The sequence below is a fragment of the Bos javanicus genome, chromosome 22 (assembly GCF_032452875.1).
Source record: "Bos javanicus breed banteng chromosome 22, ARS-OSU_banteng_1.0, whole genome shotgun sequence".
In the NCBI taxonomy this organism is placed as follows: domain Eukaryota; kingdom Metazoa; phylum Chordata; class Mammalia; order Artiodactyla; family Bovidae; genus Bos; species Bos javanicus.
In genome coordinates, this window is record NC_083889.1 from 55,866,928 (window position 1) to 55,887,608 (window position 20,681).

General features: G+C 45.7%; 1 long non-coding RNA gene across 1 annotated transcript; it reads right to left on the reverse strand.

The window, feature by feature from the left end:
- Window positions 1-774: 774 nt before the first annotated feature.
- LOC133235524 (uncharacterized) lies at window positions 775-20,414 on the reverse strand. Its single transcript, XR_009732579.1, has 3 exons — window positions 18,053-20,414; window positions 4,873-5,122; window positions 775-1,551 (listed from the first exon to the last, which is right to left on the reverse strand). It is a non-coding gene; the product is annotated as an uncharacterized LOC133235524 (long non-coding RNA).
- Window positions 20,415-20,681: the final 267 nt, after the last annotated feature.

A 20,681-nucleotide genomic window follows, 5' to 3' on the forward strand; every position in this document is an offset into this window, starting at 1 on the left:
TTTTGATGTTAGATTAGAAGGAAAAAATATATATATATATATTTACACACTCACTCATTAAGACATTTTCTGGAGCACCTATGATATTCCAGCTACCAAAGATAGGAAAGAACCCTACCATCAACCATGAGAAGCGGCCTGGATAAGATGTTGCAGTCAGGTTCCTGGTGCTTTTATGAAGGTCTGTTTCTGACTTATCATTTGGATGATTCATCTTGATTCCTGGCAGGGGCAGAAAGGCAATGCGACAGGGCCCCTGATCTCTAGCAGCTCACTGTCTTGCGGGGGAGACAAACACATAAAGACATCATTGTCATCCCATATGGTCAGCACAATGGCAGTTGTCTGTCCAAAGAGCACAGAGCAGGGAGCCATTAATTCTGCTGGGCATCCAGGAAGGGCACATAGGGGAGATGACATATGAATTGGGTGTTAAAGGCTGTCTAGAGGCCTGACAGATGGAGAAAGCACAAGCGTGTTGTAGGCTGGGCGAAGGCGTGACATCAGAGCTGATCATGTGCAGAGGCGGAGGGTGCGAATTCGAGACGGGTGGGGGTGAGAGCCTGGCTGTGTGGAGCTGCCGGAGGAAGCCTCTGTCTACACAGTGTAAATTGGGAGACTTTTTTTGTTTAAACAAAAGAATGGTGCAATCGACTCTCAGCTTTAAGAGATCAGCTGCGGTGGCGGGGGTGGGGGCAGCCTGCTAGATGACTTAAGAGGTTGGCGAAATCTCTGCAGGGTCAAATCATAAATATTTTTGGCCTTCCCAAAACATGATCTTCATCCCAGCTTCTCGACGCCACTGCTGTAGCATGAGCAGCCACAGAAAATACTTAAATGTACGAGACTGGCTGTGTCCGAACACAGCTTTATTTACAAGACCAGGAGGAGCCTTTTTGTCTGGAGGGCCGTGGTTTATTGACTGCTAGATCAGACCAGGGGAAGAATGAAAGCAAGTAGACGCCTGAGTATCCAGAAGTTCTCTCATTTGTGGTGAAAATCAAAACCAAACAAGGGGAGTATTATTTGAAGCAGAGGCTACCATCAGGGTTCCAGAAGAGATAGGTCCTCCGCACGGGCTGGGCTAGAGAGCGGAACTCTGCTTCCCACCCCAGTCCAGCCCCAACCAGCAACCAGCACAAGGCAAGGTGGAATCCCAAGACTGCCAAAGCACAGCATTGCTTCAGGCCACTGGAGTTCCCCTCCTGTCCCCTGTGTTAGCCACGTGGGACATATGGACCCTAAACCAGGGACAATCCCGACAAGGGAAGGCGGCGCCTGGATAACACGGTAGGAAGTCCTGGCAAAGCATAACCTGGTCTGGGACAGAAGGGCCTAGTCTGGGTGATTTAGAGAAGCATGTGATACAGGGCACCCCCGGGGACCCAGAGGTGGGACGCCCAGGTGGTCCTGGACCAGAGCTGGGAGCTGCACAGGAGGAAACAGGGCCGCACTCGGTCTCTGCTGCAGGCTTTGCAAACCAGCTTTCCATCTCGGTGTGCGAAGGTGTCAGAAGGCGGGTGGAGATGCGGAGAAGGTTTCTAAGTAACCCTAGAAAAACATGCAGGCTTTCAGAAAGCCATTTAAAAGGCTCAGCCTGCTGACGAAAACTGTCAAGCTTCTTCGGTCTTGGCTGGGATTAAGTCAACCCACGGGGTAGTAACCCGGGAATCGCACACTCAACAGCCTCTGATTGGCTGCTGGTGACATAAGAGAAGTTCAGGGAGGTGATTGGCCGGCCGGCCGGCCGCCGCTGCTGAGCTGTGAACCGAGAAGGGAAACAGAAGTGCGGTGGGAGGGGGAGCACCCACCGACACCTTTTAAAGCTTAGGGCTTGTGTTTTACATAATAAAGATGGTGTTCAAGATAGTGATGTCTTTGTATGGTCCCTAAGGTGCACCTGGGCTCCTCTGTGTTGCTTCTGCCTGCCCTGTGCCAGGTGTCTCTCTCTCTCCCTGGAGACTCGCAGGCAAGTGCCAACAGGTCTCCCTCCACCCCTCATCCCCTGCCCTCTGCCCAGACCTGCTGTCTGCAGCCCCAGGCAAGCAGCCGGCTCCCACCTGCAGCTCGGCCCGATGGCAGTGTCTCGAGCCGTGCCCTGGCGCCAGGGCAGGCAGCCTCCTTGACAAACTCTCCAAACAGAGAGAAGCCGCAGTGGGAGGAATAAACAGAATGAGATGCAGAAACGTGTGGGCACAGCCTGGAGAGGAGTGTTTTCTTTAACAGACACGGTCACCGGGAACTGGGGAGCGGGGATGGGTCGCAGGTCCCCTGGGGAATCACTGCGCAGCCTCTGCCCTTGGCAGGTGGCCAGAGGAGAAGAAATTGCAGGCAACAGCTGGTGGCCTTGAGGTGCAGTAAGGGCTGCTCTCAAAGGCGCTGGGTTTGTAGAAGGGACCCGCGCAGTGTGGTGGGGAAGCAGCTGAGGTCGGGATTCTACACCTGATGAGCTGCGAACTTGCTGTGTGACCGTGGGGCTCCTCTCTGAGTCTCTGTTGCTTCCTTTGGCAGGGGCAGGGTGGGGGGCGGCAGCAGTTGGGGGATACAATTCATTCTCCTCGAGGCCTTTTCCAGCTCAGCCTTTCCCTCCTAATGGAACACTGGTGTTCCAGGAGCTGAACAAAGTGTTCTGGTGCCAAGAGTATTAACAATACCTGGCATTTGTTAAGCCTTATAGTATGGAGCAGGTGCTGTGCTGGGGGCTTTACAAACACTAACGCTAAACTGGAAAATAATCCTGCCAAGAAGGTATTATCTCCATCTCAAAGAAGAGGAAGTGGGTTCCAAGAGATTGACTAACTTGCCCACTGTCCCAATAGCGAATACTCTTGATTTAAACCCAGGTCTTTCTGACTGCAAAGTCCCCCAAATATAATATTTTTTTCTTTCTGATTTGCTAATTAAAAAGCTGCTGCAGCTAAGTCGCTTCACTCGTGTCTGACTCTGTGCGACCCCAGAGACGGAAGCACACCAGGCTAACGACTAGTAATTTAGTCAATTTTAAGTTTTTCTCCCGACATTTTTCTTTGCTGATTACTATCAAATACTAGCAGAGCATCCAAACCTCTTGGCAAATGAATACCGAAAATGAAATGAACGCAGTGGAGACTCTTGGAAGAAGAGTCTGGGGAAACTTGTCTGGAGCCTCAGCAGCTCGTCTCCTCCGTGAGCCAGTCTGCTTGAGGCTGTGGTTTGGTTGTTTCACATAAGTGTGCATGTTCAATCAAGCAGAATGTTTCTGGCCCAACTACATGTGAAGTTCATCGGTGTACTCTGAGTTCAACCATGGTTCTTATGAGACATAGAAATGCAGGTGTTTCATCACCTCCTGCAAAGGAAGCTGACTTCCAGGTGCTCTGTCACTGAAAACAGCTTTGAGCACCCTGGTTCTGACTCCATGAAGGCTCAACTTACAGGCAGGAACACTTTCTGGACGAACAGAGCGCAGGAGAGTTCTCTCAGCACCTTAGAAATCCCAGCCAGGGGAGGTGTCTGTTTCTCTTCCCTGGGAGTCAGAGGATGTTCCTTCCCTTTAAATGTGTACCTGGAAAGTTCTCCATCAAACCAGGCTGATACAGGCCGGCCCTCCACCAACAATGACTGCAGTCATTGAATTCCAGGGTGGTTGTTGACCAGCTGGCCGGGAGGACACAAGACAGACTAGCTGGGCCATGGACAGAGTGGGGCAGGCACCTGCCGTGAAGGGACTACACGCCACTGGCCCAGGGGATGGAGCCTGTGACCTCCTGACTCCCACAGCTGCCCGTGGACCCCACCTCTCTCTTTTTGAGGTTCAGGCCATGAGCCAGAACACTTTTCTTCTTGCTGTCTCTGAACGACCTCCGACATTCAACATCAGGATCACAATTCCTGCCACCATCCTGGCGTTTTCTGCCATCAATGTATACAACTTACTCTTCAATTATGTTTTTCAGGCAGCATTGCCATTTCAGCAAGGTGGCCAGGATCTGGCCTTTCTGTGGTCCCGTCTCCACTCTATAAACTGCTACAGATTTTAAGAGATGTGTGAGCTAAGTCATTTCAGTCATGTCAGACTCTGTGTGACCTCCATGGACTGCAGCCGGTCAGACTCCTCTGTTCATGGGATTCTCCAGGCAAGAATACTGGAGTGGGGTGCCACTTCCTTCTCCAGAGGATCTTCCTGACCGAGGGATCGAACCCATGTCTCATGTCTCCTGCACTGGCAGGCGGGTTCTTTAGATGTTGTGCTGAGACACTTTAAAACAAAGTCAAGCCAGTGTGCTGGTGTAAGTAACTTAATTCATATCCAGATGTCTTTACTCAACTCTTACTGACAGCGAGGTGTTACTATGCACATTATCCCCCTGGATCCCAAAGGTAACCATTTGAACTTTTACTTTTTTATTTTTGGTCTGTCTAGCTCTAAGAAGGCTTTTGTTGTTGCTGTTCCAGCTGCTAAGTCATGTCCAACTCTTTGCTAACTGCAGCATGCCAGGCTTCCCTGTCCCTCACTCTCTCCCAGAGTTTGCTCAAGTTCATGTCCATTGAACTGGTGATACTATCCAACCATCTCATTCTGTCACCCCTTTCCCCCCTGCCCTCAATCTCTCCCAGCATCAAAGTCTTTTCCAATGACTTGGCTCTTCGCATCAGATGGCCAAAGTGTTGGAGCTGCTGGGTTTGGGTGTCTCCAAAACAGCAGCTGAGGTGCTGCTATGTGATGTCAGGATTAATATCACCGCAGTTTCACAGATTAAAAAACAGCAACAACGCTGAGACTTAGAATAAATGTTGGCCCCAGGGCCACATAGCAACTGGCAAAATGGAAACTTGAACTTAAATCTAAGAGGTATAAAGAACAGAGTGCAAAGGGGGAATATTAACACTCACCTGGCAGGATTACTGCAGGGCAAACGATGTAGCTTATGTGACGTGCAGGGGCAGGAGAGCAGCAGGTACTTAAGCAGTGCCGTCTTCCTTCTTCTCCCATCTTCAGATGCTGAGCTCCTTCCATGACACCACCCTGCCTCCTCATCACTGCAGCGCACCAGAGAGATGTTATACATCAGCTTTACGCCACCACAGTCAGGTAATTTGAGCCTCATGATGACCCTTGCAAAGTAGGCATTATCCCTATTTCCTAGAAGAGGAAACCCAACTTTTTAGAGGATAAAGGATCTCCTGGGGCCAGTTAGCTGAAAAGAAGGAGGGGTGGGATTTGAGTCTAGGTTTGATGACCACCCAGAGGTCACGTCTTTCCTGTTAAGCCACACGGTCACTTTCAGTCAATAATTAAGCTTCTGATAGCAATAGGCATAGAAAGTGTAGGTATTTTCTTTAGATGAAAACTAAAAGTGTTAGTCACTCAGTTGTGTTCAACTCTTTGTGACCCCATGGACTGTAGCTCGCCAGGCTCCTCTGTCCACAGGATTTCCCACACAAGAATACTGGAGTGGGTTTCCATTTCCTCCTCCGGGGGATCTTCCCGACCCAGGGATTGAACCTGCGTCTCCTATATGGCAGGCAGATTCTTTACAGTCCAAGTCACTAGGGAAGCTCCTTTCTTTAGATAAGTTAATATTATGTGGAAATATCATTTGGAAACTGAAAAGCAGAAATGCTTTCTCTTCTGTGAGTAAAAAGGAAAGAAACTGAGAAGAGCGGTGGCTACATAATTGTATGTACGTACGTAATTGCAGAAAATAATCCTGTCGCTTAAAGTTCACATGAAAACCTGAGGGAAACATCATAAAAATATTTTTTAAAAAAGCATAAAAATATTCTGATGGAAACATCATAAAATATGCTTACTGCATATTTTAAAAATAAAAGTATTTTACATTTAGAAATGAGTTAAACATTTCAAAAACTCTCATTCTTTCACTGGAAAAAAATCAGCTTTTTTTGGTCTTGAATAAAAATATCTGGAAAACATATGTTTGCTGTTCTAGTTAAATAAAACCACTGACAGCTCTACATTTGTGCTGGCTGTGGCTGTGCTCCTAATAAAAATAGTGAAAATATTACCCCAATCCCCTCTCTCACCTGCTCAATTGGAAAATAGGTCACCTCCCAGGGAATTCAGTTACGTACTTCGATTAGCTTCAGGTTCTGGAAGAGCTCCAAGGTTTGAAAAACAAACGGTTTTCAGCATCTGGTCCTCCCAAATAGGAAACCTTAAAATTATGTTTGAGGTATGAAGGATGCATAAAAAGGTGGTGTCAAACAACTAGAGTGTGGTTACAAAAGAAACTGAAATGGAGTCTCCTGTACTAGGGATCGAATCAAGTCTAAATAAATATTTAGCTCACAATATAAATGCATTTGGTTAAAAATTTCAATCAAGGTTTTTGGGCTAAAACATAGATTGGACCCTACTCATTTGGTTTCCATCAATTTTTCAATATGAAATTATGTAATTAGCCAAGGAACAGGGGAGGATCAAAACCTCAAATCCCACAGGGCTAGGCAGGTGATCTAAACCAGAGAGACTTGGCTGTGAGCAGTCAACCATCAGATGGGAGATGAGAGTTCCCTCATGTGCAAATGAGGATGATATACACCTCACGGCACTGTTATGAGGCTTAAGTTAGACAATGCCCATGAAAAAGCTTTCAGAGATGTGTTTATAGCTGTTAAGCCTCTGCACAAAGACTAGCCATCGTGTTTGGATGATCTTTACCCAATTGCTTTCCTTGAATGACATCACAACGCCCCAGTAAGCTACTCTTTCTTTCACACACTTGATGTACCCACAATCTCTCTTCTTTCCCATCTGTGATGAAGCTCATCAACAAAATGGCACAGCAACATCTGAAAGAGGGAATTAAGGCAAGGAGCGGTGTTCCCGCTTCATCCTTTTGCTCAACAAACTGTTCTGAGGGCTTCCTACGAGCAAGGCATGGGTGACTAGAGGAAATGAGTAGCATTCTTACTGGCCATCCCATGAAGAGAGAACAGCCTTCATCCCAATTCAGAAAAAAACTAGGGTGTGCCAGCCAAGGTGTCCAAAACATTACCATCTCAATATACAATAAATATTAATCAATATGAGACATTCTACATTCTTTTTTTTTTTTTCCACAATAAATCTTTCAAATCTGGCATGAATTCTACACTCACATCACATCTCACTCTGGAGCAGACAAATGTCAAGGGCACTATGCCCCCATGTCTAGTGGACACAAGGCTGAGTTGCACATGCCTGTGAGATCTTTGGAGAAAAGTGCTAAAGAGATGTGTTAAAAGTATAGACAGTGGATATTTGAATGTCTGTCCTGTATTACGGGGGCTCTGAGGTTTTATAGTGGAAATGGAGAAGCCAGCACCATTCAGATCTCTCTTCAGAAACATCCCTCCAGTGGGAATGCAAACTAGTACAGCCACTATGGAGAACAGTGTGGAGATTCCTTAAAAAACTGGAAATAGAACTGCCATATGACCCAGCAATCCCACTGCTGGGCATACACACCGAGGAAACCAGAATTGAAAGAGACATGTGTACCCCAATGTTCATTGCAGCATTGTCTACAATAGCTAGGACATGGAAGCAACCTAGATGTCCATCAGCAGACAAATGGATGAGCAAGCTGTGGCACATATACACAATGGAATATTACTCAGCTATTAAAACCAACACATTTGAATCAGTTCTAATGAGGTGGATGAAACTGAAACCTATTATACTGAATGAAGTAAGTCAGAAAGAAAAACACCAATACAGTATATTAACACATATATATGGAATTTAGAAAGATGGCAATGACGACCCTATATGCGAGACAGCAAAAGAGACACAGATATAAAGAACAGACTTTTGGACTCTGTGGGAGTAGGTGAGGGTGGGATGATTTGAGAGAAGAGCATTGAAACACATATATTACCATATGTGAAATAGATCACCAGTCCAAGTTTGATGCATGAAACAGGGTGTACCGGGTGCACTGGGAAAACGCAGAAGGGTGGGATGGGGAAGGAGGTGGAGGGGGGTTCGGGATGGGGGACACATGTACACCTGTGGCTGATTCCTGTCAATGTATGGCAAAAACCACCACAATACTGTAATTAGCTTCCAAAAAGAAAAAAAAGAAACCTCCCTTCAACTGTCAGAACTGCTGACTGTTCCCGGCTGAGGCTTCCTGTTGGACCTGCCATGGGGGAGCACTCTGCAAGGCCACCCGGTCGCAGAGCACTGCTGGAGGACCAGCTGAGGCCTCTACTGTGGCCGTGTCCCAGCCCGGCTTCTCCCTCTGCCTGCCCCCGCTGCCCCCGCTTCCTTCCAGGGGGTGTCCCTGACAGCAGCCCCACCTCCACCTCCTGCAGGCTGATCCCCTTCTCTGGGTCTGTTCCCCAGGGCACCACCCCCCACCCCCAGGGCTTACATCCCCAGTGTGATGTCCTCCTTCTCCACAGAGGCAGCTGCATCCACAGACCGTCTGTTGTACTGGCCCGAGGACTGGAGGTCTGGGGGCCTCTAGCCGGATGATTATCTGTGGCAAAGGAGGAAAATACATCGTCCCTGCAAATTCTCTCTTAAAAGTCCCTCTAGTCTCAGGAATCATATTGGCTTCTCCAGCTTCTGCAAGAGATTTGAGAAACCGGGCTTTCAGTCTAGGACTGTGGTAAGACCGGATGTCGCTGGATGTCACGACGGGCCATTGTATTAGTCTTGCTTCCTCATGTGGTGAGATGTGTAGGCACTCAACTCAAAGGTCCCAGCAGCCTCTCTGATGACAACACAGGCTCCGGGACAGGCTGAAGAATCCTATCTTCCAGCAGATGGCTGGAAGCGGTATAGTTTGTCATATCCAGGCACTTCTTGTCGTCACACTGGAGGGCAAGCAAATGGAACAGACCCCTTTTGAGTTGTCTCTGTGTCCTAAAATCTGGCTTGCTTGGCTTAGAGGTGAGAGGCATCTCTGGTTTGAGACCCTCAAACAAATCTCTAAATTCTCAGGCGAAAAAAAGAAAGCCAAAGTCCTGTTTTCTGTCAACTCCTTAACTCTTCCGGTCTTTCTGTCCTATCTCCCTTGTTTCTCTTCGTAACCCCCACCATTCCTCTGAGGCTATCTCAAGGGCCTTCTCTTGAGACCCATCTTTCGTTTTTAAAAGCTTTATTGAGATATAATTCACATACCATAGAATTCACTGTTTAATGAACTTAAACCATTAAATTTAAGTATAATTCAATGGTTTTTAGTATATTCAGAGTTGTGCAACCATAACCACCATCAATTTTAGAACATTTTGGGTTTTTTTTAAAGTTTTATTCATTTGGCTGCACTGGGTCTTAGTTGTGGCGCTTGGGATCGCTGATCTTCATTGCGGGATCTTTAGTTGTGGCATGTGGGATCTTAGCTCCCTATCCGAGGGTTGAACCCAGGCCCCTGCATTGAGAGCATGGGGTCTTAGCCACTGGACCACCAGGGAAGTCCCTAGAACATTTTCAATAACTCCAAAACAAACCTCTCACCTCTTAGCTGTCACTGCCAAATCCCCTCCCTCCCCAACAACCCACCTCCAGCCCCAGATAACTCACCCACTTCCATCTCTATACATTTGTTAATCTTCAGTTCAGTTCAGTCTCTCAGTCATGTCCAACTCTGTGCGACCCCATTAATCGCAGCATGCCAGGCCTCCCTGTCCATCACCAACTCCCAGAGTCCACCCAAACCCATGTCCATTGAGTCGGTGATGCCATCCAACCATCTCATCCTCTGTCGTCCTCTTCTCCTTCGGCCTTCAATCTTTTCCAGCATCAGGGTCTTTTCAAATGAGTCAACTCTTCTCATCAGGTGGCCAAAGTATTAGAGTTTCAGCTTCAACATCAGTCCTTCCAATGAACACCCACGACTGATCTCCTTTAGGATGGACTGGTTGGATCTCCTTGCAGTCCAAGGGACTCTCAAGAGTCTTTTTTAACACCACAGCTCAAAAGCATCAATTCTTTGGCACTCAGATTTCTTTTTAGTCCATCTCTCGCATCCATACATGACCGCTGGAAAAACCATAGCCTTGACTAGATGGACCTTTGTTGACAATGTCTCTGCTTTTTAATATGCTGTCTAGGTTGGTCATAGCTTTTCTTCCAAGGAGTAAGCATCTTTTATATATTATATTATATATATAATTATAATATTATATATATCTATATTTATATTTTATATATTTATAAATTATATATATTATAATATATAACATATTATGTTATATATTACATATAATATATAAATTACAATTATAATATATTATATATTATATACATTATACCAGAGAAGGCAATGGCAACCCACTCCAGTACTCTTGCCTGGAAAATCCCATGGATGGAGGGGCCTGGTGGGCTGCAGTCCATGGGGCCACTAGGAGTTGGATACGACTGAGAGACTTCACTTTCACTTTTCACTTTCATGCACTGGAGAAGGAAATGGCAACCCACTCCAGTGTTCTTGCCTGGAGAATCCCAGGGATGGGGGAGCCTGGTGGGCTGCCATCTATGGGGTCACACAGAGTCGGACACGACTGAAGTGACCTAGCAGCAGCAGCAGCATATACATTATATACTATAATATATATTATATAATTATTATATATTAATATATAAATATAAATATATATTAAAATATATTATATATACTATATAATTATATGATATATTATATAGTATATTAATATATTTTATATTTTATATTATATATACATAATACATATATATTTTTATATATTTATACATTATATTTAATATATATTATATATAACATATATATTATATAAATATTTATAAAGAATATATTATAAATATAAAAATCATACATAAATATTATATAATATAAATAATATATAGCTAAATATACTATAAAATATATAAATATATATAATTTTATACAAATATATAAATTTTTATATAATTTTATATAAATATATATTAATATGCTACTGCTAAGTCTGCTGCTAAGTTGCTTCAGTCATGTCCGAATCCGTGCGACCCTATAGACGGAAGCCCACCAGGCTCCCCTGTCCCTGGGATTCTCCAGGCAACAACACTGGAGTGGGTTGCCATTTCCTTCTCCAGTGCATGTAAGTGAAAAGTGAAAGTGAAGTTGCTCAGTCATGTCCAATTCAGCGACCCCATGGACTGCAGCCTACCAGGCTCCTCCATCCATGGGATTTTCCAGGCAAGGATACTGGATGGGTTGCCAGTTTCCTCCACCTTAGAGGGTATAAAATGGTATCTCATTGTGGTTTGATATGCCTTTTCCTGATGACTAATGACGTTGAGCATTTCTTCATGTGCTTGTTGGCTGTTTATCTTCTTTGGAGAAATATGTATTCAGATCCTTTGCCCATTCATTTATTTTAAAATACATTTATTTGGCTGTGTCAGGTCTTATTTGCAGTGTGTGGGATCCTCGTTGAGTCATGTGGGGCTCCGTGCAAGCTTAGCTCTTTTGTGGCATGTGGGATCCCAGTTCCCGGATCAGGGATCAAACCTGTGTCTTCTGCGTTATCAGGTGTATTCTTAACCACTGGACCACCAGCGAAGTCCCTATTTTAAAATATGGTTGTCTTCTCACTATTGATTTAGATACTTCTTTATATATCTTGGATATAAGGGTCTTCTGCAATATATGATTTGCAAATATTTCCTCCCGTTCTGTGGGTTGTCTTTTCAGTTTCCTGATGGTGTCCTTTGAAACACGGAAGTTTTCAATTTTGATGATGTCTAGTAATTTTTTTTCCTTTTCTTGCTTGTGCTTTTGGTGTCAGTCTAAGAAACGATTGATTTAACCCAAGAGTGTAAGGATTTACTCATGTTTTCTTCTAAGAGTTGTATGGTTCTAGCTATTATCTTCAGGCTTCGATTCATCTTAGTTAGGTTTGGTATGATGTGAGGTAAGGATTCAGTTTCTTTAATCTTTGTTGACTCTCCCAGTTGAATGTGGCCTTTCCCCCTTTATCAGTCAGGATAGGCTAGGTTATATTCCAGTAACAAGTGGAATATATTGCAAATTCCCAAGTCTCAGAGGCTACAGCCACCAATGTTTGCTTCTACTCACGCTGAGAGTGCACCGTGTGTCAGCTATGACCCTGCTCTACGACTTCTTCACTCTGAGACCCAGGCTGATGGTGATGCCTCTCCCTGAAACACTGCCAGAGCCGTGGCGGGGGAAGTGAGACAGAAACTCCTTAAGTTTCCATTCAGAAGTCACATGTGTGTCTTCCATTCTCACTTCATTGGCCAAAACAAGTCATAAGACCAAATGTCTACGGGGGCAGACACTGCAAGGAGGAAACACTGATCATTCAGATGAATGGGGATACATTTAACACTTCATCATCCTCTGCATGATTTGCTGCCTTGTTCTCCTGGTTTTCCTCCCAAACACAGCATGCTCAGACCTGAATTTATCACCAGCTTCATGCCACCCCCAAATCTGCCCCTCTTTCTGAACCCCCGACTTGGTAACCAGCACCCCATTCTCCTGGTTGCCCCAGTCAGAACTTTGACACCACCTTCTCCATATTCAACCAACATGTTGTACTGAGTCTACTTCCTAAACATCAGTTGAACTTGTCCCTCTGTGTCCACTCTTGGTGACTGTGCCCCAGACCACCACTGCCTCCCCACTGGATGATCAGAGTCCTGTCCCTTCTAATCCACTCTCCATGTTGATGCCATAATCATTTTCAAAAAATGTAAACCCAGCCTTCTATTCTCCAGCTCAAAATCCCTGCTGGCTCTCCATTGCTCTAGTGTGTATGAGCACATGCTAAGTCGCTTCAGTTGTGTCTGACTCTTTATGACCCTGTAGACTGTAGCCCTCCAGGCTCCTCTGTCCATGGGATTCTCCAGGCAAGAATACTAGATGGATAGCCATGCCCTCCTCCAGGGGATCTTCCCAGTACAGGGATTGAACCTGCATCCATCTCCTGCACTGGCAGGTTCTTTGCTGCTAGCGCCACCGGGGAAGACCTCATTGCTCTGGGGATACTGATTAATACACTAAAAGGCCCGATAAGACCCTTCAATATGTGGCTTCAGTTCTCTCTCCAGTCTTACTTTTGCATGGAATCTGCCTGGCACTTTACTGCTCTTGAGCTAACTTTAGTTCCCCAAAGGCATGGTGGTGACTTCACTCAGGGCTTTTATCCCCATGTGTGGGATACTGTTCCTCCTCTTCTGGTTAACTCATACTTGTTCTTAAAGTAACAGGCTGGATATCACTTGCTCCCTCCTTCAGACGAGGTGATCGCTAAGTGATGGGGAGATGGTTTGGCTAAGAGGTTAACAGGGAGGGTTCTGGAACCTGACAAACCAGTTTTGAACCCTGGCTATGATCTGCAAGCTGTGAAACTGAGTGAGGCATCACTTCCCTGGGCCTCCATGTCCACAGGCATAAAATAGGGGATAATAAGAGTCTCTATTACATAAGGCTGTGGGAAGGATTAAATGAATAAACGCAGAGTGCTGAGGACAGCACCTGACACACTGTGAGCACTCAACAAAAACGTGCCTTTACTTTTATGTATCTTCACAGCAGCCTATAGTGACTCCTATAACTTAGCATTTATCAGACAAATGTAATTCCCAATTTATTGACCTACTTCTCTGCATTGTAAGATCCTAAGAGTTGGAACAATGCCTTATTGTCCTGTCAGTTCAATTCAGTCGCTTACTCTTTGCGACCCCATGGACTGCAGCATTCCAGGCTTCCCCATCTATCACCAACTCCCAGAGCTTGCTCAAACTCATGTCCATTGAATCAGTGATGCCATCCAACCATCTTACCCCCTGTTGTTCCCTCCTCCTCCTGTTTTCAATCTTTCCCAGCATCAGGGTCTGTTCGAATGAGTCAGCTCTTCGCATCAGGTGGCCAAATTATTGGAGCCTCAGCTTCAGCATCAGTTCTTCCGGTTAATATTCAGTGTTGACTTCCTTTAGGATTGACTGGTTTCATCTCCTTGCAGTCCAAGGGACTCTCAAGAGTCTTCTCTAACACCACAGTTCAAAAGCATCAATTCTTCAGCGCTCAGCTTTCTTTATGGTTCAACTCTTACATTCCTACATGACTACTAGAAAAACCATAGCATTGACTAGATGGACCTTTGTCAGCAAAGCAATGTCTCTGCTTTTTAATATGCAGTCTAGGCTGGTCATAGCTTTTCTTCCAAGGAGCAAATCTTTTAATTTCATGGCTGCAGTCACCATCTGCAGTGATTTTGGAGCCCCCCCAAAATAAAATCTGTCACTGTTTCCATTTTTTCCCCATCTATTTGCCATGAAGTGATGCAACCAGATGCCATAATCTTTTTTTGAAAGTTGAGTTTTAAGCCAGCTTTTTCATTCTCCTCTTTCACTTTCATCAAGGGGCTCTTTAGTTGCTCTTCACTTTCTACCATAAGGGTAGTGTCATCTGCATATCTGAGGTTATTGGTATTTCTCCCAGCCAATCTTGATTCCAGCCTGTGCTTCACCCAGCCAGGCATTTCTCATGATGTACTCTGCATACTATTCTTGCCTGGAGAATCCCATGGACAGAGGAACCTGGTAGGCTACAGTCCCTGGGGTCGAAAAGAGTCGGACATGACTGAGTGACTTCACTTTCACTTTCACTCTGCATATAAGTTAAATAAGCAGGGTGACAATATACAGCCTCGACGTACTCCTTTCCCGATTTGGAATCTGTCAGTTGTTCCATGTCTGGTTGTTTCTTGACCTGCATACAGATTTCTCAGGCGACAGATAAGGTGGTCTGGTGTTCCCATATCTTTAAGAATTTTCCACATGTGATCCACACAGTCAAAGGCTTTGGTGTAGTCAATAAAACAGAAGTAGATGGTTTCCTGGAATTCGCTTGCTTTTTCTATGATCCAGCAGAAGTTGGCAATTTAATCTCGGGTTCCTCTGCCTTTTCTAAATCCAGCTTGAACATCTGAAGTTCTCGATTCACATACTATTGAAGCCTCACCTGGAGAATTTTCAACAATACTTTCCTAGAGTGTGAGATAAGCACAATTTTGTGGTAGTTTGAGCATTCTTTGGCATTGCCTTTGGGACTGGAATGAAAACTGACCTTTTCCAGTTCTGTGACCACTGCTGCCATTTTTCCTAATTTGCTGTCATACTGAGTGCAGCACTTTCACAGCATCATCTTTTAGGATGTGAAATAGCTCAACTGGAATTCCATCACCTCCACTAGCTTTGTTTGTAGTGATGCTTCCTAAGACCTACCTGACTTCAGACTCCAGGGTGTCTGGCTCTAGGTGAGTGATCACACCATCGTGGTTATCTGGGTCATGAAGATCTTTTTTATATGGTTCTTCTGTGTATTCTTCCCATCTCTTCTTAATATCTTCTGCTTCTGTTAAGTCCATATCATTTCTGTCCTTTATGAAGCTCATCTTTGCATGAAATGTTCCATTGGTATCTCTCATTTTCTTGAAGAGATCTCTAGTCTTTCCCATCCTATTGTTTTCCTCTATTTCTTTGCATTGATCAAATAGCAATCTCTCCTTGCTATTCTTTGGAACCTTGCATTCAGGTGGGTATATCTTTCCTCTTCTCCTTTGCCTTTCACCTCTCTTCTCAGCTACTTATAAGGCCTCCTCAGACAACCATTTTGCCTTTTTGCATTTCTTTTTCTTGGGGATGGTCTTCATCACTACCTCCTGTACAATGTCATGAACCTCTGACCATACTTCTTCAGGCACTCTATCAAATCTAATTCCTTGAATCTATTTGTCACTTCTACTGTATAATCCAAGGGATTTAATTCAGATCATTCCTGAATGGTCTAGTGGTTTGCTCCACTTTCTTCCATTTAAGTCTGAATTTTGCATTAAGGAGTTTATGATCTGAGCCACAGTCAGCTGTATTATTGTCCTGTAGTAAGCAGAGTCCCTTGGACTGCAAGGAGATCCAACCAGTCCATTCTAAAGCAGATCAGTCCTGGGTGTTCTTTGGAAGGACTGATGCTAAAGCTGAAACTCCAATACTTTGACTACCTCATGCAAAGAGTTGACTCATTGGAAAAGACTCTGATGCTGGGAGGGATTGGGGGCAGGAGAAGGGGATGACAGAGGATGAGATGGCTGGGTGGTATCACCGACTTGATGGACATGAGTTTGAGTAAACTCTGGGAGTTGGTGATGGACAGGGAGGCCTGGCGTGCTGCGATTCATGGGGTCGCAAAAAGTCAAGACACAACTGAGCAACTGAACTGAACTGAAGCATTTATTAAATATTTCAGTACCAAATCCATGGTCCTTCCTCATTTTGTATTATGATATAGGGAAGAACTCTGTCCTTCCTACTTGCTAACCTTACAGAGGGCAGGGTCCTATCTCCCCCACAAAGCCACCTCGCTAAGCAACACTGAATTCATACCAGTTGAGTTTCATTCTCCTGAGAGCCTTTAGCCTTTTCCTGCTTATTCACATACTACAGCCCCGATTCACTTCCACACAACCCATGGGAACCCGGACTTTCAGGGACTTTCTGTTACCATAGTAGGTCAGTCACATAAGAAGGGATTAAGGATGATGAAACTCAAGTTAAGAGTTAGAAGTTTTATTTTGGTGGGGTGTCCTGTAATTTTTGTAAAGAATATGAGCCTAGAGATTTTCTTCATCATGTAAAAGCTACTGAAATCCTAGACACTGTTACAATGAACCTACCTCCTACCTGCTGGATGGGCAGGATAACAGGCTGGAGTATTATTAATAAAAGGAGGATTAAGCAGGATGTAAAAGCTGCAGGCTTTATAAGCTGGGAGACTGGGATTGACATATGCACACTACTATATATAAAAGAGATAGTAAAGACCTACTGTATAGCATAGGAAACTCAAGACTGCAATGGCCTATGTGGGCGAAGAATCGAAAAAAGGAGTAGACATGTGTATATGTACAACTGATTCATTTTGCTGTACACCTGAAACTAACAAAACACTGAAAATTGTGTTTACACCATTATAACTATACTTCAGTAAAAAAAAAAAAAAAAAAGCTGCAGGCTTTAGTCTAGGCTGTCAACAAATACACGTGACCCAGGAAGTCATACCCTGTGATCTCCTCATCCCACCTGGAGAGTGAAGGAGGGTAAATGGTGTCTGGGTTTCCCAGGGAGTCTGACGTTTCCTGAATCATCTCTGCAGAAGGAGCTCATTCTGAGAAGGAATGTTTTTATCATTTCACTTGATGTCACGAGAAACAGAAATGGTGCAGGAGAAACCACACCAGCAGACTTTAGGCCCATGACTAGTCACGGCTGAAAATGACCACAGGAGGGCTCATCTGGGTGAACGTGGAATTATCCACCTCTTAAAGGCAAGGGTCAGAGTAGGGTGTGATACTGGACAGCGGGTGGACTGTTGAGTTGCACAGACCAGAACTGAAACCCCAGTCTTGCTGTGTACCAGTTGTCGGGTGGGGGACCTGCTATGGAGCCTCTTTAATCCTGAGTTTCCTCGGTTATCAAGAAAAAAAAAAAAACAACCCAGGGATCATATTGATGCTGCAGAAGCAGGGTGAGGATTAAAAGGAGTGGTTTATGGATGACCTCTGGCGTTCACAGGCCTTCAGTAAATGCTGGGTCACTTCCCCTGTTCCATTCTATCCTCCACTAGTTAAAGGACCTGCACAGATGCTCGCCAGTGTCTGTGACACTTGACGTGTTTGCTCCTCAGCACAGGTTGGTGGTGGGCATTTCTGTAGGTTAGATGAGCTTGGGGGCTTTCTGATCAGGACCAGACAGAGTGCCTGGGTGGACAAGCATCTTCCCTTAGTCGGGATACAGCATGTCCGATCAAATTCACACTCCTGCTTCTCACTGTTCCCTGGTGGTGGTTGGAGGTTAAGGGGACTGGAGGGCAAGGCTCAGGGCCAGGGGAGACACAGGACCATGCAGACCCCCAAACGAGTAGGAACCCATGATGCAGCTGGAGCCGCAATTCAGGACGGTGGCCATGTAGACATCTTAGAATGACAGGACTACCTCTAACTTCCAGTAAGTTCTGCTCACGTGACAGATTACAAAAGGCCTGTCTCGGGGCCGGGCTCTTCTGACGCTCACCTGGGGATCACGTGGACACCTGCTCCTGGGCGATACACTGCCCTCCAGCACTGCACTGTCTTGTATTTGTTTTCTTGCCATTTTCCTTTGGTCCCATCTCCTGAAGACTGCATCCTGGAGCCACGTAAGGAAACTCAGCCAACGCCTCCCTCAGGCAGGCCCCGCGTCTCCCGGCTGGTCTGGGGCAGAGCTGGCCTGCGATCTGCTCATTGAGTCTTTAGTCACCGACACCAAAGCTTTTTTCCGAGGTCACCCAGCTGATACAGAGAGATGTTATGACTGGAAGCCATGACTCAACCATAGGGAATCAGCCTTTGCCTTAGACAGTTGTGAATTCTCAAACACTGGTCTAAGGAATTCTGGCCAGGAACCAGGGAGATTTCTTTACTGAGGCTTTATTTAGTCACCTGGTCATTTTCACAGGGCAGTGAGTCAAAGTTTCTCCAAGTATCAGTTAAATGGAAGCAACACCAACAATTACAGTTACTGTTGTCTGTGTATGTTCCATGTCCCGAGCTGTGGATGAACAGTGGTTACAGACACTGAGACTTGGTTCAGACCACTCAAACCATGTGGGGGGAGGGGCGCGTCTTGGCTCTACCACTAAACTAGCTGGGTGACTTTGGGCAAGTTACTTAACCTCTCTGAGCCTCAGCTTCCTCATCTGTACGACAGTAATAGTACCTACCTGATATAGCTACTGTGAGGGTAAGATGAGCTAATACGTGACACACTCCTTAGCACAGTAAGCACCATCAGATTCTCACCACTCAACACGTAAAGCCTGGAACAGTATTCACTGCTGCTGCTAAGTCGCTTCAGTCGTGTCCGACTCTGTGCGACCCCATGGACTGCAGCCTACTAGGCTTCTCCGTCCATGGGATTCTCCAGGCAAGAACACTGGAGTGGGTTGCCAGTTCCTTCTCCAATGCATGCAAGTGGAAAGTGAAAGTGAAGTCGCTCAGTCGTGTCTGACTCTTAGCGACCCCATGGACTGCAGCCTACCAGGCTCCTCCATCCATGGGATTTTCCAGGCAACAGTACTGGAGTGGGGTTCAATAGTGAAAGTTAATAACAGACTAGAGCAACCCAGTGAAGACAGGTCGACTAAGGCGGGTCCCGCAGGAATGAAGACCTGGTTCACCCCAGCAGGTAAGGAGCTCTGACCAGCTGAAGCACCGGCTCAGGACAGCAGAAACGCGGAACGAGTGATGGGAGATGCTGGATGTGTCTACCGGTTCAGAAAAATGAGGTGGGTGTCCTTCCTTCCTTGCTTGATAAGGTGTATGTACACACACTCGCAGACACACAGACTCACACACCCACTCACTCAATCACTGACAGGCACGTATGTGTTTTTCACCCCTTTCACTCTCCCCTACCATTTTCTATAAGAAGTGGTAGGAAACTTCACAGATTAGTTTCTAGGTTACATGGTAGTCAGGTGAGACTGTGATTACAAGAGGAATTATCATCACCCGGAGATGGCGTGCTGACAGTCCATGGGGTCAGAGTCGGACACGACTTAGTGAATGAACAACAAAACAAGAGATGGATATAAAGCTCTTTTCTGCCAGAAAGCAAGCACATTTTCTTCTATACCTGCTGCTGCGGGGAGCTAGAGGTGCTGCTGCTGGAAGGTCATATATGGGTTAAAGGGTACACGTGGATGCCCTGTCACCAGAGCGGACCTGGCAGATTTTATCTTGTGGGCTTCAGCCACAAGATGAATGTGGCTTTACACTCCACTCTGGGGTCCCATGCCTGGCTGCGGTCACTCACTCGTCTGGCGGCTGGTGCTATCCACTGGGGCGGCTACACATCCTATCCGTGGGGCGGCCTGGGCTTCCTCACAACCTAGTGGCTGGCCCCTATGAGCCAGTGTCCTGAGAGCTGGGGGACGGTGTGGCACGATTCAGGACCTCATCGTGTAAGGGAGGCTGTCTTGTCTGCTGCACCCTGTTAGAAATGCAGATAGGCCATTGAGGCCGGTCCATATTCACGGAGGGGGAATTAAGAGTCCACCTTGATTGGGAAGATGGCCACAGAATTTGCAAACATATTCTGGAACCACCACAGGCAGCATCTCTGGTCACATGAAACAGGTCAGCTTGGAGAGTCTATTCCAGGGATGTCAGCCACTTCCTGATCCCCGGGAGTCATCCCTTCTACCTTCTTCCTTTTATAACTAATTCCCTTGGTTAAATCCCCTCTATGTGATATACCAAGGACTGTTTTTCTTTCCCTGATGATGCTTTCTGTGGGCGTTTCCCTAGCTATCCAAACTCACCATCTGAACAGCAGAGCGATTTGCAGAGAGCATCAACTACTATCATCTATTGAGAGCCATGCTAGGTGCTGTGCATGCTTCCTCATTAAAATGTCAACTACTATCATCTATTGAGAGCCATGCTAGGTGCTGTGCATGCTTCCTCATTAAAATGTAATGCCAGCCCTGCCAGAGCGGTGCGAGTGAGTGTACCGACCTCACAGCACACAAACTGAAGCTCAGAAAGACTCAAATAACTTGCCCAAAAACATGGCTGGGAGGAAGTCTGACTCTCAAGTACATTTATTTTTTTGGTCTTCTCATGTATGAGAACAGCTGCTGCTGGAGCTGCTGCTGCTG